Here is a 25,462-nt window from a genome sequence, read left to right as displayed (position 1 = left end):
TTGTTCAGTATTGTTTAGCATTTCATTATAGAAAGACTTACGCCTGATTAACGTTTACAAATCTTTCAACTTTAGTTCTGTAAAGAAAGTGTTCTACGCGCTTCGCTCAGCTTATGATCAGCATAATTCGCAACACAATCAGTCATCTTGAGACCCAGCATTCATTATTAGATAACATTCGAGACAACGTCCAGACCATGTAGAGTCGATTCGACACCTTTCGTAGCAACTCGGACTGACGTATGGAACGACATTTTACGTCGAGATCTTAAATAGAAAGACAAAATAAATTTTTTACAAGAACTGAAGCCGTTCGACCTTCAGAAGCGACATCCCTTCGTTCTATGGGCTCCTGACAACTTCCAAGAAGATCAGACGTTTTCGAGCGAAGTTTTGTTTAGCAATGAGGGCTATTTTTGGCTCAATGGGTATGTGAACAACCAAAATTGCCGCATTTGGGAAGAAGAGAATCAAGAGTTGCCATTTCACTGAAAATATCCGACGGCAAATTCCGACGCATATTGAAAAATGAGCTCAAGGTCAAGCCTTACAAGTTCCTAAAGATCTCACACCGAAGCAGCAACAAGTAAGACTTGAGAGAGCGAGGCAGTTGCTTCGCTTGGCTGAAAGCGGTCAAATTCCGAACATTGTGTTTTCTGACGAACGAACAAACATTTCGGTCGCAAACCATGGACATTTCAACAAGACTCAGCACCGTCTCACAAAGCGCGAGTGAACCCAGAATGGCTGAAAAACAAGGTTCCGAACTTCCTTACGACCACACAATGGCTCTCGAATTCACCAGATGAGAATCCAATGGATTATTCTCTCGGGGTCATTTTGGAGAGCAAGGTCCGAAGTAAAAAATACACCAGTCTCGAGATGCTGAAGAAAGCCATTGTCCGTGAGTGGGCCAAAATACCGGCAAATCACATTCGGGCATCTTGCGGTTCGTTTTTTGGCCATCTCAAGGCCATAGTTAAGGCGAAAGGTGGTCCGATAGAGCAAAAGTGAATTGGTCCAGAATTTATGATTATTTTTTTTACATTTTGTACTTTAAAATAAAAATAATTTTCCAAACCGAATTTATGGCTTTTTTAATTGGTTACACTTCAAGTGCCGGACCCTGTACATCCATAACAGGGTATAATTAGTATATTAAGGAAGTATTAAGTGAAAGACTCTGAGGAAAACATCGGTGACACAGTAAAGTATGTACGCATTTAAACTATGTATCAGCATGACGTGATTGATATATTTATCTCCATCTCTATATAAGAGAACTATACTCTTAGGCTTATGAGATATCAATCTCAAAAATTCTTTTCTCATCACGAAACTTCGAATTTGACAAGCCCTCCACATTACAAAAAGTAAATATGTATATAAATAATATATCATTGAAACTAATCGATCAAAATCAAGACTTTGTAAGGAAAACTTTTTATTTAACAAAATATCTTCACAAAACTCAACAACGATTATTGCCCCAGAAAAATATCACGTATACATCGGTTAGCCAGGCTGCAATGAAGGCGATTATACTCGTATCACATTGTATTACGTCAGAAAATTTCTATAGAAGCAGGGAGACAGTAGGCGTCGAGGCTGCCAGTAAAGAACTGGATATACTGGGTTCTAGGCCGCAAAGGAACTCAAGGAAACGAAATTGCTGTCGAAATTGCCCAAAAATACCATCTGGCAATCGAACCAGTAAAGGTCGTTAAAAACCATACTACAAATGCCGCCACATAGATAAGAGCAAAATGGAATTCCTTAAGGAGCGACCAGATCATGAGCAAGAGCCCTGAAGAAAAACACGCATACTTTTTACTGACACGATCTCGAAAGGACTTCAGTACGGTTGCTAGCCTAATGAAAGTTCACAATGGCATCACATGCTAGGCGAAAACTAATGTCAAATTACGACAATAGAAATGACAAAACATGCAGAGAGTGCAGGAAGAGAGGCATCAGAGAGACGCTGGAAAACTCCCATGTTTCCATTCATCTTTATCTAGAACTTATTATTCAACTTATCTAGAACTCGTCTAAGAAATCTAAGATCTTCGCAGTTAAATGGACTTGACGAAGATTATCATGATTAGATATCAAAAAAAAGTTCGCAAAACGCTTTGTCATCTGGTTTGATGAATATTTCAGCTCAAATTAAACTGAACCGACATTACCAGGGGTCAGTAGGTCCGTTTATGGCGTAACATCCGGCTAGTATAACCTAACCTTGGGCAATGACAATGCTACATTCAGCGAACAAATTATTCGTTTATTAATAGGACCACTTTAGGAATAGCTATGCATAGGTGACCGATCAAAATCTTCATAAAGATTGGAATTAAATCCATATGAATTTAGGTTAGGGCTACCTTTATATCATTTTGATCTACATCATTTTGAGTGAAGGAACTTTTGCAATTGTGAAAAAAAGAATAAAAAGGAATTTCGATTGTAGATAAAATATAGCTTTTTGAAAGGAAAAAATGTACTTTAAGCAGAAACTTGACTTGACGACGATTTTCCTGACACTGCCCCAGGAAAGCGAACTATCAAGGGTGGGTGTGCTAAGTTCAGAGGTGGTGAAATAAGCACAAAGGACAGTGAACGCTGTGGACGCAAAAAAAAAAAAAGAAATTAGTAACAACAAAAACATCAAAAAAGTCCACAAAACAATTTTGGATGGCCATAAAGTGAAGTTGTTAGAGATAGCAGGCACTCTGAAGATATCAACTGAACGTGTAATTCACATCATTCACAAATATTTGAATATGATAAAGCTCTGTGCAAAGTGGGTGCCTCGGGAGCTCACTTTTGACCAAAAATGTAGACGAGTGGCTGGTTCATGGCAGTGTTTGGAGTTCTTCAAGCGCGATAAACGAGTTTTTGCATCGATATGAGACAACGGGTGAAAGATTGTCTTATCATTTCAATTTGGAGTTCAATCGACAGTCACACGATAGTGGACTGCACACGATGAACCCACTTCAAAGCGTAGGAAAACTAAACAGTCGGCTGGCAAGGTCATGGCGCTTATATTTCTGGCCTGCCCTGAAAAAGGAATGACAATCAATAGCGACTGTTACGAAATCGCCAAAACGGCCGCCTTTGAAGAAGAAGTAGGTGCTGTTTCACCAAGACAATGCACCGTGTCACAAGTCACTGAAAACGATGGCTACGAAACTATGAAACGAATTCCGAATTACTTCCGCATTCACCGTATTCCAAAAAATTGTGCCCCAGTGACAATTTCCTGTGCTCAGATCTCAAAAGAATGTCGCTTAGAAGAAATTTTCGTCGAACGAAGTGGCGATCGCCGACAGTGAGAGTTTGAAGTAAAGCAGAAATTTTACCACAAAAATGGTATCGAAAAGTTGAAAGGTCGGTATAATCAGTGTATCACCCTTGAAGGGAACTATGTTGAATAAATAAAAACTAATATTTCCTAAGCATTAGTTTAACTAATGTAGACTGGGAACTTTTCAAATTACCTGACCCATAGTTGCTATAAGAAATGCCCCTCTGAATTAAAGTTACGCTGCAGCCGATGTTAGCGTTTTTTCTTGTTTGCTTTTCACGTAACAAACTAATTACAATCCGACGCTTAATAGCGAAAATGCCCTTAAACGCGAAACACTTTCATGTATTGTTCAATTTCGGTTACTGTGTGGTCAATTTTATCACACCTTATTGTTAAATTCGCACGTCAGGGTTTAACGGCACTTCAATAACGCATGAAAAACTGCTCTTCATGGGATGACATGTCACTTTTTGTCTAGCAATTATTTCATTTTCGTGGAATTATCGTTGCGGCGCTCACAAAAACGCCAGTTAATGCACTTTTGTCGACAGCTTCTTTCAGCACACCCTTCAGCGCCTATTATGGCACTCAACACTTTTATTTGCTGCGCTGAAAAATATGACTTCACTCGCAAATTCGATATAACACCGTGTCAAACAGGCGTTCATTTATCACGACATGCATTTGATTTAACACTTTTTTGCCTCCTTTTAGGCGCACTTTATTTGCGTTTAAGGCCGCATTTTTTGATATTGCTGCATTTGCATACACCACGCTCTATTGATGTCACGTGCAGCAACGAAAATTGGATTGCGATTAACCGAACCCGCCCAGCGCCTACAGTTAGGCAATACCACCCGCGTGTTCGCTCCAGTAGAAAGTGCAACAAAATTGCACATTGCGGTGTGGTAGCAAAAAGCACAGTCGAAAAAATATTAAAGCCTCACGTTGAAAGCTTAACGGCGTGACTGAAAAATTGGTGTTATTTTATTTATTTTTTTTCTTATTTTGATTTTTTCGCACATTTTTTGCAACATCATGTCATATTTTTAGACATAATACTGCGCTCGCACAAAAACTGGGCTACTTCATGCAAAGAGCGTGTAAAAAACGGAATGCGGTTTACTTGAAAGCTGGTAGTTGAGCGTAAAGTATAAATGTGAGCATTGAATGCGCCTAGAAGTATGTTAAATGGGCGGAATATAGATAACTTATTTTTTTAGCTATTTTCTGCGCATATCTTCAAGCTCTCTCTGGTTATTGTTTTTATTTGCCATTATTATTATTTTTCTAAATATGGCATACTTTTGATCTTTATTTGATCCCCAAGAAGCAACTTGTTGGTCAAGAACCGTCGCATATTGTAACCAGATCATAACAACTTGGCAATAAATGAAAAAATAATTCTTGCATGATTATGAAATGATGTCTCTCATATTTTCGGTGTCACTGAGTAAGAATTTGATATTAATTTAAACTAAATTCAAAATGACTAATCCATTATGGCAGATCACATTCTGCGTCTCGTACGATCCTTCCTGAGATTTAAGAAGTCGTATAGCCTCGGAAAACAGTTTAAGACTTTTTGAAGTTACACTTCTTATACGAGTTCGGAAAAGGTTGCGATAGATTCAGGTTGCGCAACCTTGCTCAATATGAATCTACGCAACCTTGTCTGCGAAGATGTTCGCGCAGCAAGCGAAGCGGTGACAATCGGCGATCGCTTGTTCGTTTCTTTCGGCACAGCTCGGCTTTTCTACCAACAACACAATGTTGCCATGCTTATGCTGTTGTTGTTTTTGTAGAAAAATGTTTAAATTTTTGGTTGGTGACATACTCAATTTAAAATAAATTCTGTTGGGATTCGAACCTACGTGCTCGTCGTTACTTTTGAAGCGCTTACCACCAACACCACCATTGACACTTGAATTGCGTTGTCCTAATTATGGTTTGGTTATGCATGAAAGAAATATTCAATGGATCGCTGATTGTTACCTCTTTCCTTGCCACTGCTGCGCATATGCATGTTTGTATGTTCATTATTGAAGTTATACTCCTTTTTCTTTCCTTTGCCTTTCATTTCTGCGAATTCTCAACTATTTTATGTGCCCTTTTATTGAAATACCCTGCGTTGGCCGTTGAAAAATTGAGGCTATACTTCACAGGATTATTTCTGTAGTTAGTCTTCATTTACATTTTTTGGAAATCGACCCGCGATGACGAGGTATATCGTTTTATCTGACAGCGTGAGGTTTAAGAAGTTCATTTCTAATTTTGTCTTGTGGTATATTAGAAATGATGTTTCGCCTACAAACATGAGTAAATATGTATGTATGTATACGTATGATCGTGAATACATATCGACGCAGATTTTTGCGAGAAGCACCAGAAAGTTGTGCAATTTATGATTTTTAGCTTTTGCAATCGTCGCGAAAAGACGACTTGTTGGCAAAGGCATGCTCGGGGAGATAATAAATTATAATAAATTTATAAAATGTGAATTTAAGTTTTCTAATTTTCTTTCATACAAAATGATATGCATTTCTTGGAATATCACTAAGAAGTATAACTTCATCCGCGCGTAGGGACTCCACGCATCTTTTTTTGATTGACGTCACACAAATTGTCGATTCTTGAAGTCTTCTGGCCGAGTCTACTGTGATATTGCCTTAAGTGTTTATTTCGGGCTTCTTCCCAATTGGACATTCTATGTGGGAGATAATTGGTGGCCAAGTAATAAAATTATATGAAGTGTGGGTGACATCGGAAACCAGCTATATAGAGCAATATAATTTTCCGCTATATTTAAACAATATTCCCTGAATTTATCTGCATCAACAGAAAAAACACTAGATAATGCTTACTTGTACTTGTAAAAATGATTCACACTCTGCGAATTAATCAACGTCTATACCAAAAATTTCATAATTTCTAAAAAAAAAAGGTCTTGTGACATTTCCATCTTTGGTATTGCCACTTCCTTGCCTTGGACGATTAGCAATTAAACCTAAACGCTCGCTGAATGCATCTTGGACTACCACTTTTTTCCGAGCAATTTCTTGTTTCGCATCTGCTTCGCGTGCTATCCAAACTTGGTTTTTTTTCTGTAAGCTATGTGTAAAAAACGTTGAAAACTATTTATCCATCCGCGTAGAGCAGATAGTCCGTTAGCTAAATGAGGAGTTTTAATGAAAGAAGGTTACACAAATAGCAACGCTGTGCTGATGAAACACCACTTAAAGTATTTGCAACCTTGCCAACTATCATTGTGAAGAACAGTGTATAATCATCGATTGGCCCGCTCATGCCAGAGAAGGGTTTAAGAGAATTCATTTCGTACTCAACATGGTTTTAAATACCAAGTGTTGATGCTACTGTGTCTTGACAAAACTCTACCACTAATGGTCTGCAAAACGCGGCTATGAAGTTTGAGGATTTTTCGAAACAATAGTGTTATTACTAGATAGATTCCTTTAAAATGGCAACCAATTGCAGAGGAACAATTGACGTGAAAGAACGCTAGCATCGCATTATTTTTCTTATGACTTCACCTTCTGAAATCATTGGTACCATCAAAGAACTTAATCCAGAAAACTCGCCGGGACATGATAAAATTTCCACAAAAATGCTATTTGAGTTACCAATTATTGCTGTAGAAGTGCTCTCTTTGCTTTTCAATGCAATTCTGTGTCTCGGATACTATCCAATTTCATGGAAAAAGTCGCAGATTATCTTGATAGATAAACCCGCGAAAGACTTTACACAGGCGTCTTCATACAGACCAATCAGTTTTCTAAATTGTTTTTCTAAAGTATTTGAAAAAGTGTTACTATCAAAGATGACTCCTTTGCTCCATGAAACTAATACAATACCAATGCATCAATTCGAATTTCGTGCGAAACATGGCACAATAGAGTAAGTAAATAGAATTACAAACGAAATAAGTAAAGCATTTGAGCACAAATAATACTGTTCAGCAATATTTCTAGATGTAGCTCAGGCGTTTGTTAAGGCTCGAATGCCTTTTATATAAGATTAAAAACATTCTACCTTTAACATTGGAATCTTATTTAAAAAATAGACAATTTATGGTAAAAGTGGGAGATTTCATATCTGATGAACGACAGATAAGGGCTGGTGTACCCCAGGGCTGTGTTTTAGGCCCAACAATATACATCATATATACAGCAGATCTTCCAACAGCTAATAATGTATTAACTTCAACTTTTACGGATGACGCAGATTTAGTGAGCCGTAACAAATGCCACATTTTACCATCACGAATATTAGCGAAGCATTTAAGTTCTGTCGAAGAGTGGCTAGCGAACTGGCGTATAAACGTGAACGAACAGAAGTGTAAGCATATTACATTTTTGCTAAGACCAAAGATATGCCCGGCAGTAAAAATAAACAATATTTTAGTAGCCCAAGCGAACGAAGTAACATATCTTGGTATTCACCTAGATAGAAGGCTCGCGTGGAGAAAACACATCTCTAGTTAAATAACATGTATGAAGATTAGAGCTGCAAATTTAAATTGGCTTTTAAATAAAAACTCCAAAGCCTACACAACAAAGTGCTTTTATATAACGCGGTCATAAAGCCGATTTGGATGTATGGCATTCAACTGTGGAGTACGAGCTTTGCAACTAATATTGATCTAATACAAAGGTTCCAATCAAAAATGCTTAGAACAATCACGTGTATGGTACATGCGTAACTATCCATAAAGACCTTGGTATTCCTATGGTAAAAAAAATATAAGTAATTATATATCTAAACTCCGAGGTCACCCAAGCCCTTTGGCTAATGCTTTGGTACATTCCTGCGATCACACACGACTTAAAAGAAGAGATATGCCTGCGTATTAAAGAGCGACGTATCACCAAAACAGCTCAATCACTTGCTTGAGTCTGTCTAGTTTTTAAATAGATTTAAGATTTTATTACTTATTGTTAGGCTCTAAGAAAAAGCAGATACAATAAAATGATTTTGAAAAAATAATATCGCATTATTTTTAACACTAAACTTTTGTTTGTACCCGCTTTGAGCGGTATTTCCGTCGCATTCCCATTTAACGAACAATATGAAATGTCTTAGGGCTGATTTTTGTAATGTCTCGAAAACTTCTTTTTGAAGTTCAATGGTTCGACTGATCGTGTGATTCAACAATGATTGCAACTTCACTTTCGCGTTTGTCTCGGATACTTCGATATCAGGTTATCAGGCTGCAAGAATTGCTTGGTTATTTTCATCTGCTTATTGAGGATATATGGCTGCACTCTTTACAACTTTTTCCACTTTAGAAGCCCCAGACGCACGTAAGTCGATATCGGACACCTATAACAAATAGCTGCCGTAAAAACTGAATGATCAAAATCAATAACATTTATTATGAAAGTATCTGCAGAATACTGATACCACTAATACTGATGCATTCATAAAGGGTGATCCATTTCGAGGTTCCCTACTTTTTTAAAAGAAAAACACAGAAACTTCAAATTTAATGGAGAATGCTTATCATTATCCGAAAGGACATTCTTTGGCGTACATTTTTTGAAGGTTATCTCTTTCAAATGTTGGCCGCTGCTACGTCTCAGATGATCTTCGTCCCAACTGCGGGAATTTTGCTTGTTTACAAACCCATTGAGCCAGAAATGGCCCTCACTGAACTGTCGCTGAGCAAAATTTGACTCGAAAATGTCAGATGTACATATTTTGTAGCCTTTCAATTTAAGATCTCGACGTAAAATGCGCCAAGTCGTTCCATACGTTAGTCCGAGTTGTTGCAAACAAATCCGAATCGACTCACCACGGTCTTCGTGTACACTCTCAGCTACGGCTGCTTTATTTTCTTCTCTGCATGCTGGATGTGGTCGGTTCGGTCAAATTCTGGCTCACAAGATGGGTCATTGTGTTGTGTATGCTCAGTAGGCAGATTATGTTAACCATAAGTTGAGCGAAGGGCGCAAAACGTATTCTTTCCAAAACGTGAATTTTCGTAATAAAGTTGAACGATTTCAAAGTTGTCTTTCCATGGTAAAATGACCAACAATACTGAACAAAAATAATATCAAAGCTTGAAAGCAGTCACGTACATCTACTTCCACTTAGATCGGCCGTTATTTGAAGCCTTTTGGCTTAAAAGCCCTACTTACTTTCACCCACCTTCTTAAATTTGACTAATTGCTCAAACGATCTCGGCTCTAGTCGCCACAAATGGTACGAACACTTGTAAGGCACGTAGAAAATGAATCACCTTAGTGACAAGAAATTTTTAGTCAAACTCGACATTTTCCTAAATAGAGTCCACCATCACCACCTGAAAATCTTAAGGTCATTCATTAGTAAAACTCACTAAGTGCTAGAGTGTTTGCAAAAGTACTCTCACATGAACCGTTGCTGGCTTTTAGGCGCACAATTTCGCACTCAAACACAACGCGGACAAAAAAATTTAAGATATTTGATAGTGCCGGCCACTAGCCGCTGAACTTAATTAAAAATCGATTTTTAGAAAAGCTTCAAATAATTTTGCTTTCCACGTTTTCGAGCGCTTTGCATATTCTAACTGTCGCGCCTAAATGTGTACTAGAAAAAAACGGAATTGCTTGCAATTTCGTTCAGTTCGATGTCACTCTATTACCACCAACTTTCGAGCGCGCTTGGAAATAGGAGAATACACATAAACACACAGGCCAACGCACACCAGAACTCAGTATTCACACACACACACACACACATACACATTCGCACATACCTATGAAAACCAATTCAAACGCAACGCCAATGAATGCCACAACAACGGCTGACAACTAAAAACAACAAAAATTACAACAACAACACCAACATATAGCCGACAACAACTAGCATTTGAGCCGAAATTGGAAACCTCGATGGGGTGACTGAGGCTTTCGCGGCACACCATGCGCCGCGAAGGGTTACTTAATGGAAGCGACGTGCCGGCGGGCATGCAGTGCGCCCAATCAGTGAATTGCAGTAGATTTGCTGGCATTTCGAACACTTACTGCCCGCCAAATGCCTGCCTGCGAGCAAATTAAACCATTTTTCGGCGCATAGAAACTAGGCTTGTCGCAAATATTTTGCACTCAACTGTTACAGTTATGTATTTCGTTTTTGTTTTTCCAGTGTCCCCAGTTATTTCAGCGAATTTTTCGCTTTGAACCAGTTGGTAATGAAAATGACCGAAGCACCGGCCGTCAGGCGCGTGGTAAGCGCCCCAAAGCCGCGTTCACAGCCTGGTCTGAAATGAAAGTGAAGGCGACAATTGAGGCATGCGACGCGGACGTCTGTCCGTCCGACACTCTGCATGCCTGCGCATAAAACAATGCTCTATCGCCAATGGTTGTTGTAATTGTTGCTTCGGTGGCCATTTTCGACCGATTTTGCGGATTTATTTGTTTGCATATTTCTCGTATGTTGTTGTAGCCGCTATTGTTTGTTGTTGTTGTGACCATAGCACACAATACATGGCGAGTTTTGAATGACGCGCGCTCCAGTTTAGCATTTTTTGGCCAATATTGTTTATTGTTGTTGCTTTTGGTTGAACTTTTTTACTTGTGTTTTCAGTCGAATGAAGTGACGCATTCACTTTGCGGGTTTCGGGGTTTAATTTAGACGCGCACAAAGCCGGCATAGAGTGGCGAAAATTGCTATTAATCGAAGTGCAGGGCGGTTGAGTGGGTTGATTAGAAGGAAATCGTTGTGCGAAAGTTTAAACTCAGGTGTTTATTTAAAAGTTTAATATACATTTCATTCGCGCCAATTTTATATATTCCGAAATTCTCAGCTTGTTTATATGTAAATAATTATTTAGACAATTCGACAGTTAGACATTTCGGATAATATTCCTTAGGGAGATAAAGGCAAAGATAAAGATAAAGATAAAGATAAAGATAAAGATAAAGATAAAGATAAAGATAAAGATAAAGATAAAGATAAAGATAAAGATAAAGATAAAGATAAAGATAAAGATAAAGATAAAGATAAAGATAAAGATAAAGATAAAGATAAAGATAAAGATAAAGATAAAGATAAAGATAAAGATAAAGATAAAGATAAAGATAAAGATAAAGATAAAGATAAAGATAAAGATAAAGATAAAGATAAAGATAAAGATAAAGATAAAGATAAAGATAAAGATAAAGAGAAAGATAAAGATAAAGATAAAGATAAAGATAAAGATAAAGATAAAGATAAAGATAAAGATAAAGATAAAGATAAAGATAAAGATAAAGATAAAGATAAAGATAAAGATAAAGATAAAGATAAAGATAAAGATAAAGATAAAGATAAAGATAAAGACAAAGTTAAAGATAAAGATAAAGATAAAGATAAAGATAAAGATAAAGATAAAGATAAAGATAAAGATAAAGATAAAGATAAAGATAAAGATAAAGATAAAGATAAAGATAAAGATAAAGATAAAGATAAAGATAAAGATAAAGATAAAGATAAAGAGAAAGATAAAGATAAAGATAAAAATCATTTCAAAAATATACTGATTTTGTTTGCTGATTTAGGCCAAACCTCGCTTGGACAGCTAGAGACGCTTGTCCGTGGTGATTTCCAGAACTCTCAAGTATGGATTGAAAAGACCGTCGTATGTCGGTAAAACGCCTAAAAACTGTTCAAATTTGTTGACTTATATCAATTCCGGGGTCGTAAAATGTTTGGCAACCAAGATTCTTTCAACCTTATGCTGACGAACGTGGGACAGTGGAGGAAACAGTGTCAAGATGGTTCCACCACATCTTCTTCATTTCAACTTTGACAGTTGTGCCCTCCAAAGGCTTTAGTCTCACTGCATGAGCGCCAAAGGGACAGTGTTCAGGCTTCGTGAAAGTATTCACTGCGCTCTAAGGGATGTGCGCCAAGAAGATATCTCTAGGTTATGGTTCCGCGGTGCTGAAGTCTTAGTAATCAGGGATGCAGTCGAAGTGAGAGAGGCTTACGGAATGTCCTTCTCTGGGACCCTGAATTTGTCCAGTTTCCCAGAGGCTGAAAGCAACTTTACCTGAATTACAAAATAAAGAAATCCCTGATCATAAAATTTGTTGACACATGTATCCTTAGCTTTATCCGCCCTGGCCAAATCATTCAGACCAATTAATCTCCCATAATTCATGCTAAAAGGGAAAGAAAACATTGTGGAAAAAATGCTGAAAATGCAGAGCTTTGAACACTCTCTGCGACATAATTCAAATAGGCTTAGGGCTAGCAAGGGGATGGTGTAATACGGTAGGGTTAAATATTAACCCGTCAAAAACAACCGTGGTTATTTTAACAAAGCGTATATCTCATCCGGTGGCAGGGAGTTGGAGGTATCTAAAGTGATCAAATTCCTAGGCTTCACATATGACTCAACCTTACGGTGGAGTAGGCATATGGAATTAACCCTGTCCAAAGCCACCAAGACACTACTGATGTGCAGCGTATGACATAAAATCCTTTTTAGTGGAGTAGTGTATAGGAAGGCTGAACCGCCGATCAGTGTGCAACCGGATACACTTGGTCTGGGTGCCGGGGCATAAAGGGGTAGCCGGCAATGAACTGACCGACGAACTAGCACCCTCTGCGGTAGCGTCCAGGATGATGGACCAGAACCATGCATTGCAGTAGAGTCCCACACTATAAAGAAGCTGCTTCGCATGGAGGAGAGAACAGCAGTAACAGCAGGTATGCGCCATGCCAAGCTACTTATGAGAGGGTACAACCTTGCAAGGTTAAAGGAAACTATCAGCTTACCCGAGTCAAATTGCGCCTACTTGTCGCGCTCTATACAAGACACTGCAGGCCTAGTAAGCACTTGTCTAATATGGGCATAGTTTCTTGCGCAAACTGCCGGTTTTACGACATGAAACAGGAAACTCCAGAATACCTGATTCTAGATTGCACAGCAAATTGCAGAAGCAAGCTCAAAGTCCTAGATTCCATCTACATGAACAGGGATCACATCTCCTATAACATAAAAATCTAAGTTTCTTTCAATATTCGAGAAGATTAACTTAAACTTCTTCATGGCGCCTAAAAGTTGAGCTTAAATTATTCGCGCAATAATTTAAATGGAAGCTAAACACTTAGCTGGCGCCAAAAGGTGCAATTTCAATTGGGTCACCGAAAACACACACTCACACATTCATTTATACACCTACAACTGTAATACATTTCATTCGCATTGCAGCGAACATGCCAAATAATCATAAAAATCAGTGTCATAATAAATTTCGCCAACCAAAGCATTTATGTTGGCAACACACGCTTTAAGCCAAGTTAGCCAAGCAGCAGGTTGCCAAAGGTAGGCACACAAATAAACAAGCAAAGCAAGTCAACTTTAAGGTGAGTACCTAAGAAAGCAGGCGCAAAGGCAGAAAACGTAGGGCGAATCAATTTGAGGGCCAGCAGAGCTTGAAACACGAAACGGAATTGTGGAAACATGACTTTCGATTTAAGAGCTCGACTGAGAACGGTGAAGAGGGAAGACGAGGAGGGAAGAGAGTGAGTGTATATATGAGCGCCGACAGTAGGCAACCTCAAAACGATACACTTGTGGCGGCGCAAACAGCGGCAATAACAGGAAAATACGAAAGCAACAAGCTGTAAAGCGAAGCGAGCAGCAAAGCAGTCAGTCAGCCAGCTAGTCAGGTGGCTAGACGGTCAGCTAGGCAGTGTGTGAGAGTTGAGTGAACTGTTCAGAACGAGAAAAAAACGCGCTGAAATAAACGGAAACCGGCCAAAAAGGGCTCGCGTGTCAAGCGGAAACCAAAAAGAAAACACAACACAACACAACAACAATTGAAACGAATAAGTAGCGTGCGGTGGGAAAATATATGTTTTTTGCGCCAAAGTATGAATGGCGTAAAAAATTGGCCAAACAGTCAAAACATAAATAGTGTGCGAAATCAAAGTCAAGCCAAAGCAAATAAAAAACACAACAAAAGTAAAAAAGTATGGCAAGGAAATAGCGGTAATATTGCCAAGTGGTTGTGAAGCAGAGAGTTAGTGCCTAAGGCGCCAAACCGGTTACATCTTAAATACGCTAGAAAAAATATTATTATTATTTGAATTCGAGCACTTTTGTATATTACTCAAGAATATGGAGTAAACGCAAAATTGTATGTGCGCCTTGATGTAGGCAACGAATGCAGATTTAATGGCAATTACATAAATATTTATTTCTAAAAATAAGATAATATATAGATGCTATATAAATCTTATACGTTGTAAGAGTGGCTTTATCGAAATTTAGCACTAGCTTCTATCAGTTATTTTTTATAAGTCCTTAACCCGCTGAATAACGGGATTTGCGACTTTCATTTTTTCACTACAAAGCCAGCTTCTATAAGCATTTCGAACCACCGCTAGAGAAATCATCCTAACAAACGTATCAAAACGCCGCCTCCAACGCATTTTGAAGGAACTACCAAGAGAGAATTGCCGACCTAGCGACTTGTACAGTGAGCTGCAGCGTTTAGCGAAAGCATACTCCATGACCTCTGGGTGAGCCGATTTTCGCCTTACACACAGGCAGCTATCATCGTCCACAACGTTCCAATCAGTGAGAAGGTCAAAATTGCGGATTCCATCACCGAATATCTGTGAATCAAAGACGGCCACGCGTGTGGCGTTAGCTCCGTAACTTAGCCACCGGGAGAAATTTCCAGTCTACAAGCTGAAATCGTCACTTTATCAAAGCAAGTCAGTTGGCTTTTGGGTAACTACCGCTGCAGGGGCTGACAGCGCGCCAGATCTACGTCGCTCAACAAATCCACACAGCCTTATTTGGTAGCCACACCACGAAGTGCCGACAGCCGTGTACCAGGCTGCACATATAGTTGCAACTGCCAGCTTTCAATAGGCCAGCTCAGCTGGATTAGTAAAAAAGGTTGGTAAACACCACTAAAAAACGTAAGCGACGTGGTGTTTATGATGCATCAGCTAACATGCATTTTTTCATTGAATCAGGGTAGTCATATCTGTCGTTCCAAGGTCAACGAAGCTAGCTGGAGTATGCCGTACCTCAAGACAATTGTTTGTCCCAAATGGCGCACCAGTCTCACAGGCCACCGCCGACTTCCTCAAACACCATGGCCTAGTTGTTGACTAGCAAGGTAGACACCTTGTCGATTGCATCACCCTGCTAAATTCATCGTGCCCAATAACACGACTAACAACGTCAAGTATTTCTACATTCGACACTTCGCAGATATTTTCCGACATTCTTAAAGAGTTTGCTGAAATTACCTGTCCAACACCACTTGGGATGCGAACTAACACATCTGTGTATCAACAAGACCGGCCAGCCAACGTACACTCGACCACGACGACTATCATCGCAAAAGTAAGCAGCTGTACGATCAGAATTTTTGCTGTTAATTAAACTGGGCATTTGTGGACCGTCATGCAGTAACTGGGCGAGTCCATTGCACGGCTGACGGGTCGTGGACGGCGTGTGGCGACTAAAGAGCTCTGAACGCCGTACAGTAACGGATCGTTGCCTGCTACCGTTCCAGCAGGACTTTTCTTCAATCTTAACAGGTAAAATTGTGTTTTCAAAGATTGACCTTCAAAAAGCCTTTCATCAAGTACCAATACATACCGATGATATTTGCGAAACTGCCATCACAACATTTTGGGTTAAGCAACACCCCTTAAACTTTCCAGCGCCTAATTTTTTCCGAGGTTTAGACTTCGTTTTTACGTACCTGGAGACGTTTGTATTACATCAACGTCCCTTGACGATAATAAGGCACATCTTCGTTTAGTCTTCAGCTGTTTGAGAACTTCAACTTAAGCATCAACGACTCAAAATCAAAGTTTGGAGTTTCCGAGCTTAAATTCTTAGGATATTCAATCATGAAAGAGTTCGTAATGTGCATAATCGGATCACTGCTACGCCCACAGCACTTAATTAGAAATGGAACTGTAATTTGACACAAGGGAAATCAGTAGCAAATGGCACCTGTAGGTTAAAAATTTTGAAAAAAGTGGGCCCGCCCTTTATTGGGTTGATGTACATATCTTCTAAGCCACTCAAACTAAAATAACCAAATCTGTCCACAACAAATCTTATAAGAACCCATACTGAGAGTGTAAAAATGAATGACCCGCCTACTCTTTTTCAATATACTCGTACCTAGTATAAATATTTTCGAAATTCTAGTTGACATTTTTCTAATAAAATTGGATGAAATCGGGTGTAAAATTACTCTGGACCCTGTATAACTTAAGAAACTTATGAACCTGAAGTTATATGCACGGTTTTGATCCTGGCTAGTTGCAATAGTATGAAATGTGTGGTTGCACCCGAATATAGGCCTTCAAGGGTAATATAGTTAGTACACTGAATATAAGACCCTCCAAATTTTCGCAACCATTTCCGTAGTATGATTAGTCCTTTGCTTCAAAATAGGCCTCAGTTTCGGCGATCACCTCTTCATTCGATGAAAATGTCTTCCCTGCTCTTTTGAGATCGAAGAATAGGAAATTGTTCCTGGGAGTCAATATTCGTCGTTGATGGTTCTTCCATTTTCAAGGAACTCAATGAAAATTATACCAACCCCATTTCAATATACAGGCATCATAACCTTCCCAGCTGACTGTTGACTGTTGACTGTTTTTTTAAGCTTTGGAGCGCATTCAACATAAGCAGTCCACTCCGAGGACTATCAATTGGACTTCAGAGTAATATTATGGAATCAACTCGTCGTTGCTTTTGAGTGAGCTCGCACGGTACCCACTTTGCACCGAGCATTCTCAAATACCCAAATATTTGTTAATGATATGATATACACATTCAGTTGATATCGTCAAAGCGCCTGCTACAACAGCTTCGACTTACAGTCATCCAAAACTTTTGTGTGCTTTTTGATGTTTTTGTTGGTAACAACTTCTTTTGGGCGTCCACTGCCTTCATCGTCTTCGGTGCGTATTTCACAACGTCTGATCTTAGCATACCAATCCCTGATGGTTGACTTTTCTGGGACGGTGTTCGGAAAGCCGTCATCAAGCCAATGTTTTTGTTTCAACTGTATTTCTTCCAATATCCAAGCAATATCTTATAAACATACGAAATTTCCAATTATTTATTTTTTTCACAATAACAAAAGCAGCTTCACTCAAAATGATATAATTCGAAAACCAATGATCCGTCAGCTGTTAAATTTATACGCACGCCTTTCGAAAGTTTGAGCTATCTAAAATCCATATCGCAAAAGAGTCTCCTTCTGCTTCAATACAGCTTTTTGCACAGTCCAAAAGCTTGTCGAACGAGTGTTTTAGCTCGTTGGTCGATATGGCCGCCAGTATGCCGGTGCAAGCCTTTTGAATGGCCTCTTCGTCTGCATAACGCTTTCCTTTCATGGGAAAATGCATTTTTCCGAAAAGGAAGAAGTCGCATGGTGCCATATCAGGTGAATACGGTGAGTGGTTAATAGCTAAAATGTGATTTTTGATCAAATAATCGGTCACAAGCGTCGATCGATGAGACGGCGCATTATCGAGCAACAAATGCCAACTTCCATCTTCGCGATATTCGGCCAAACACACCTTTCGTAAGCCCAATTGTTGGGTCAAAATGCGATAAATCAATGTTTTGGAGATGTTCAATTCTATTTCCATGAATTTCATTGATGATTTCGGTTGATTTTTGATGATTTCACGCGCAGTTTCGATAGAATTTCGGGTTATCACTGATTTTGATTGGCCCACATGTTGATCGTCATTTGTGTCCTCACGACCACTTTGAAAACGTTGAAACCTCGTGCACTCTGCTACGGGATCGGCAATCATAGCCATAAAAATGTTTCATCAATTGAAGCGTTTCGGTAAAAGTTTTACCAATTTTAAAACAAAATCTAATGTTGGCTCTTTGTTCGAAGCTCATTTCGCACCAATAACACAAACATACTGACACTTAAAACGCAATAACTTCACTTTCAATCGATGAAATGTCATGAAATTCTCACTGGACAATTTATAAAGATAGCAGATTTTAAGTCGACATATAGACGGCACCACCAGTTGGCGCTAAATTCCTGTTTACGTATTTGATTGTAACGCCGTCATATATCTCTCAGACCGGAATATTTTCAATTGATAAATATATATATGTCTATACTTAGATATATTGACTATTTTAGCTTGACAAGAATCCATTTCGTTCCGACCATTTAGACATCGAGTTGCACACCTTTCCTGAGTTTTTCTTACTGCGTCTATTTAGCTGAATAAATATCATAAAGTTTTACAACAAAAAGTGAAAAATATGTATAGGTACTCTAATAAATATGTCACAACAATTTATCTATTAATACATAAAATTCTAATTGTGCTAAAACGCCGCAAACTATGGATTGAAATAGTTAGTTCAAAAAATTTATTGAAATTCGAATATTTTTTTAATTAACTAAAAGTACTCTGAAAGAGAGCGTAAAATCTTAATTCAGTGCAAACGTTTTAAAATATCCAAATGAAAACATAAAAGCATGCAAGTTGGCAAACTAAAAAAATTAACGCAAATAGAAATGCACAATCAGAGCCACTTAAAATTTCCATAAACTACACACGGCGCCTAAATTATGCTACGCTAATTCTAACTCAATTTAATGCCAATAAAACAACAGCAATTTAATGGCAGAGAGCAAGTGCGAGAGTGCCAATTCGATTGATTTGCCAAAAAGCGCCATAAATAATGTAAACTCACACACACACACACAAACAAATAGAAAATTTTGCATTGCATAAACATGGAATGCATAACTTTGCATAGCTTGAGCGCCCAAATGTATGCAAGCCAATGCATATTTACATGCTTCTGCATGATTGTGCATAATAAAAATGCATTCAATGCTTGTGTGCAATTCATTTAAAGGCAAAATTTGATAAAAATCTCTGTGATAATAGCAAGTGAGGCAAATGCTTACTGCCACTGCGTGTGTGTGTGTCATTTATTTATGCGCCGCTATTTGCTGCATAATATTGCAAATGAAATCTAAGCAAACCGAATTTGTGCGCACACCAACAACTACAACAACAACAGCAACAATATATACCAAAAGTGACTGGTAAAAAGTTGTAGCAAAATTGTATTGACCGCACACACACACATACACCCATATGCATACATATTCTACTCTATATCAGCTAACACATATGTTCTGCACGTCTTGTTTTTATTGCGCTGCCGCTGATGTTGCAAGCAATTTCGAAATTTTATTTATTTAAGCCTGTTACTGCCAACTTCGATATTTCATGCAAATAAACAAGAAAACTAATTAAATTGATTTTGATTTTGTGCTCAAAATATGCACACTGTACACAGCATTCATGTATGTGTATGTGTATGTGTGAGTGCACAAATATAAATAACAACAACACGAAGAAATAGTAATAGTAATAACAATAATAATACGTTTGCAATCAGAATTGTGGCAATCAACTGAATCCATTAACTAACCGATTGCAGTCAACGTTTTCATACAACTGGTTCCTACCACCTGCCATATTTATGTACAATATACATATGTACAGTTATTCGTAAAATTTCTAGTTATGTTATTTAGCTGTAGAGGCGAGGCAGCTGTAATAGAGTAAGAGGGAGTTGTAAAATACAAAAAAAAAACTACCGACCAACAACAATAAAATATTTGTTAAAATTTTGGTTTGAGTTAAAGTGGGTGAACAGCGCCTAAAATATCAGAATTGAGAACTCAAAATGGGAAATCGTTCTTTAACACTAAGTTCTATCAAAGAATTATATAGCTACCAAACTGGGATTGCAATTTTAGTGCTTTGTTAGATACTCTATTTTCGAATTCTTTGCTCTACTATAGCGCCCATTGAAGCGAATAGTTCAGCTCTCTTAGTTACTTTTTTGGGTGCAACTACAGTTAAAAGCTCCTTTACCCTTTTGGTTGGCAGCATCTTTTGTATTTCAACCCTACCCTACTCACTGAAGTTAACTTATAAACCTAAATGATTAACCAGAGCCACAAAAAACATTTTCTGCAGTATTACTTTGCTAACATTGGAAGTCAAGATAGTGCTACTTAGCCATCCTATGTAAAGTGTGATCCATTTCGATGTACCTCACTTTAAACTAAAAAAAAATTGAAATTTTAAAATTAGTGGAACGTTTACAAGTATCATTCATTCGTGGCTACGACTCAGATGGTCCATACGTTGAGTTCAATTTCGATGACTCATGCGAGCATTTCGACTGGTAACTGGCGAACAACACACGCGATATTTTGCCCCAAGGGCTGAATCAAAGCGAGATTGTCCACATAGACTGTAGACTTAACATATCTCAACAGGAAAAGTCTAACGGTGCACTATCAAACGATCTTGGCGGCCAACCGACCGTCCCTAAACATGAAATTATCTGTTCATCGAAGTGTTCTCTCAAAAAATATATTGATAGATACGATGTGTGTGAAGTGACGCCATTTTGTTGAAACCAAATATCGCCGAGATCACAGACTCCAATTTAAGAATCTCTTCGGGTTGCTTTTTGTTCCAATTGCGGCAGTTTTGCTAGTTTACATACTCATTGCGCCAGAAATCGGCCTCAACGCTCAACAAAATTTTGCTTGAAAACGTTGGATCTTCTTGGAATTTTCAAGTGCTCGTAAAGCGAAGCGCTGTCGCTGGGACGATGGAACACCTTCAATTCTTAGACAAGCAGTATGTATTTTATATGCTTTCAATATATGATCTCGGCTAAAATGCGCCAAGTCGTTCCATACGTCAGTCCGAGTTTCCGCGATCTTCACAGCATGCAGGACGTGGTCTATTCGGTCGAATATTATCCAATAATGAATGATGCGTCTCAAAGTAGGTGATGTTGTTTCGAATAGTACGCTCAGTAGACCGATTATGTTGACCACAAGTTGAGCGCGAAACACGTTCTTTAAAGAGCGCGAATTTTCGTAATAAAGTTACACGATTTGTAGACGTTGTTCAGGCGTAAGTCTTTCCATGATGAAATGCCGAACAATACTTAACAAAAACGACATGACAGCTTGACACGACTCACGCGTTATGTGTCAAAAGAGACTATTAAAAAAATTACCACTTCTTCAAACACACCTTATTACGATGCAATACTACAGTCTTTATAGAAACTAGTTATGTAAACAGGCTTATGGTTAGTTTCAATAAATAATCAAGTATTCCATCAAAATATACCTTTCTGAAGTGTTGTTCATATTTACAAATATGTTGCTAAGTATAACCAATGAGGCAATATTTTTCAAGTTGGTCTTTTTGACAGCTGTTACTTCATTTATACTTAATTCTGTTCGCTATTTTATAATGAACAGATTTACTTTGTAACCAAGTTTGCATATCGTGTAAGTTTAATACCAAAAAAAAAAAATGGTTATCATCGCTAGATGCATCGTGTGCTGCTTCCAATATTGGATCGGCATAATTCGATCAGTTTCGCACCACCTCCGAAGTTCCGTATGTGGGCAAAGTATCGAAGAAGATCCGAATGAGTCTATCGGGCAACAATTATAGCTAAGCCCATCCAAATTGGAGAAGATTTTGCAAAAGGATTATAGGTTTATAAGGTCACAAAATCCTAATCTTATAAAAACTCCAGCCAGTCAACAAACACCTCGTGCGCTCGGTGAATAGGAGCCATACAAGATGGACACCGCTTCTAATTTTTAAAGAAACTTTTGTATAGCGATGAAATTCACATTTGCTTGGTAACTGCATAGGTACGGAAATTTAAAAAAATTTGAGTACGTCATAGTCAGTCCCAAACCCGTGTAGTAAAAGCAGGAGGGATGAACGAAGCCGCACACCGATTGACATGTCGAACTCATCTCGCCACCTTTATCATAAGGTAAAACCCTATGTGACAAGTAGGCCCTAGACTCCTGAAGACTAAAATCTTAGTTAGGGGTTGGATGTCATAGTTATGAGTAAAAACCAAGACCCGTACTGATTCCTCGAGTATGTGGGTGGTAGCGCTCAACGGCTGTTCCCCACCGTCTAGTTCAGGATCGGTCATCACTAGGACGCGACAACACCTCCTTGGAAAAGTTGCTTCCATGACGTTGCAGACTTTAAAAATACGGGAGTAACGAGGCAGGTGGAACCTAGAACCTAGGCAAAAGCGTTGATGAACACCCGAGAGCCCCGTTCTTAAATACACAGATAGAGGGAAGTTGGGATTTATTCACCAACAAAGAACGCGTCGACACAGGAGACCCAGCGTCAATGAGCTGTTAATCATGCAAATTAACTACCACCGAAGTAGCGCGGCGTACATAAATCTGGTCGACACACTGACATAAGATAAGTTTGACATAGTCTTCATCCAGGAGCCAACCAAGCTGCCTAAAAAGAATTGCCAAAGGGCACTTTATTATACACTGTGAAAAGGGGTAATGCCAGGTTATAACAATGCCCATTTAGCTGATTTTTAAATAAACATATCGGTCATTCTGGGAGATCTAATATTCAAATTGTTAAATTGTGTCAAAAATGTGTAATATTGGACCAATATTTCCTTATCCTTCATATGCCTAATTTAAACATTTCTGAACTTGTGGTGGACTTTATAGCGCATCCATTTGAGTATTTGAGCATTATTTTTCCACAGTTAGGTCAACTTCAAACTCAATATCGATTGCTTAAAGCTTCCGATGTACAGGAATAGGTGCGAACTAAGCTGAAACACTTATGTAGGTTACCAACTGAGTTGCCCCATAGAAATACTCTCAGTACCTGTGCGATAAGTTCTGTATCAGATATAGTAGAAAACTCAAACGTTATTGGTTTTTTGAAATATCATGGCCACTCCGAAAGACAGGTTCCACCACAGACAAGACCTAACTTCCAAACTGTTGGGTAGAATTTGTTATTAAATATCGTCGCAATAAATTTCCATTTTTATACTCTCGCAACAAAGTTGCTAAGGAGAGTATTATAGTTTTGTTCACACAACGATTGTTTGTAAGTCCTAAAACTAAAAGAGTCAGATATAGGATTATATATACCAAAGTGATCAGGGTGACGAGTAGAGTTGAAATCCGGATGTCTGTCTGCCCGTCCGTCCGTCCGTGCAAGCTGTAACTTGAGTAAAAATTGAGGTATCATGATGAAACTTGGTACACGTATTCCTTGGTTCCATAAGAAGGTTAAGTTCGAAGATGGGCAAAATCGGCCCACTGCCACGCCCACAAAATGGCGAAAACCGAAAACCTATAAAGTGTCATAACTAAGCCATAAATAAAGATATTAAAGTGGAATTCGGCACAAAGAATCACATTAGGAAGGGGCATATTTGGACGTAATTTTTTTGGAAAAGTGGGCGTGGCCCCGCCTCTACTAAGTTTTTTGTACATATCTCGGAAACTACTACAGCTATGTCAACCAAACTCTATAGAGTCGTTTCCTTCAGGCATTTCCATATACAGTTCAAAAATGGAAGAAATCGGATAATAACCACGCCCACTTCCCATACAAAGGTTATGTTTAAAATCACTAAAAGTGCGTTAACCGACTAACAAGAAACGTCAGAAACAGTAAATTTTACGGAAGAAATTTCAGAAGGAAGCTCCACCCAGGCTTTTTTAAAAATTGAAAATGGTCGTGGCGTCGCGCACTTATGGACCAAAAACCATATCTCGGGAACGACTACACCGATTTCAATGATATTCGGTATATAATATTTTCTTATCACCCTGATGACATGTACGAAATATGGGTGAAATCGGTTCACAACCACGCCTTCTTCCAATATAACGCTATTTTGAATTCCATCTGATGCCTTCTCTGTATTATATATACATTAGGAACCAATGATGATAACGGAAGAAAACTTTACACAAATACGGTATTTGAAAAATATGTAAATGAAATCTCGATTATCACTTTATCATGCGAGAGTATAAAATGTTCGATGACACCCGAACTTAGCCCTTCCTTACTTGTTACATGATGTAGTTGGGACAATCGCAATCTTCTTCGAAAAACAAAAATTCACCTTAGTGGCATTCATTGACGTAAAAGCTGCATCCCATAAGGCTAATAATGCTTGTAGCCGATATCAGTGCTTCTATTAATTTAATATTAATTCATATGCTAACCAATAGACAAACCATATACTACGGGGAAGATACAAAAATCGCTCATCAGATCACTTTTGGTAGCCCGCAAGCTGGCATCTTTGCTCTGGGTGACTCTTGATCAATGAATTAATAATTCTGCTAGATATAGAGATTGTCTGTCAACTGTACTGGAAAGAATACATTGAATGTAAAGCTTCTAAAACATTACGAACATATGCTGCGGTGCTGGAACAATTGCAAAACGTCTGCTTGCTGAAACCTATAGCAACAAAGGTTCTGGAGGTTATTCTCGATAAATAAAACAATGCGTTATTATTACACAGTCAGGATTATAGGTCATCGGGGAGGGACTGGAATCCCGATCTTCAGATTACTCGATGAGCTTTCTTTGCAAAAACACTCTTAAACAAGCAATACGAAACTTAAACTACTTCGTTTAACTTTATTACTCTTCTGAATGTTGCCACCAACTAACGAGATGTTAGAGGGGCTATGCCGGTGTGACGCATGAAAAATTAAGCAATTTTCGTGAATTTTTTTAAGAGAAAGTAAGCAATTGAAAATTTCAAACTTCTCTGAACGTAATAAGGTATATTTTCAGCTATATTTTAAGATTTTTTTTTTTTTAAATGTTGAAAAAAACGGAGTTATGGGCTTTCTTCGGAGGTGGCAAAAAAAAAGTGCCCCAACTGCTGGCGTGATTCCGGCTAAAGTATTCGAAATAAAAAACTTTAAAAGTTTATTAAAGCTAAATATATTTTCAATACCCACGATCTTTGAAAAATATCAAAAACTAATAAAATGGCGTAATTTTTGAAAAACATGTTTTTTAGCTTAAAAATGGTCGTTTTTAATGTCAAATTGGCAATTTTCAACCAATCAAAAAGATCGTAGGTCATTATATAGTAAATGTATTCAACAATACACAATTTTAATTTGAAGTCGATCGGTTAATTTCTAGCAGATTTATGATGTCAGCAATTTTGAAAAATGTCGTTTCGAGAAAAACGCGTTTAAAGTTTCAGTCATATGTAATTATAAC

The 25,462-nt window shown here is 38.3% G+C and overlaps 1 pseudogene; it reads left to right on the top strand.

The window, feature by feature from the left end:
- Window positions 1–5,461: 5,461 nt before the first annotated feature.
- Window positions 5,462–5,599, top strand: LOC120780091 (annotated as a pseudogene).
- Window positions 5,600–25,462: the final 19,863 nt, after the last annotated feature.

The sequence above is a fragment of the Bactrocera tryoni genome, unplaced genomic scaffold, assembly GCF_016617805.1.
Source record: "Bactrocera tryoni isolate S06 unplaced genomic scaffold, CSIRO_BtryS06_freeze2 scaffold_148, whole genome shotgun sequence".
NCBI classification, from domain to species: domain Eukaryota; kingdom Metazoa; phylum Arthropoda; class Insecta; order Diptera; family Tephritidae; genus Bactrocera; species Bactrocera tryoni.
Note: the sequence above shows the minus strand (reverse complement) of the source record. Positions and strands in the feature narration are given on the sequence as shown.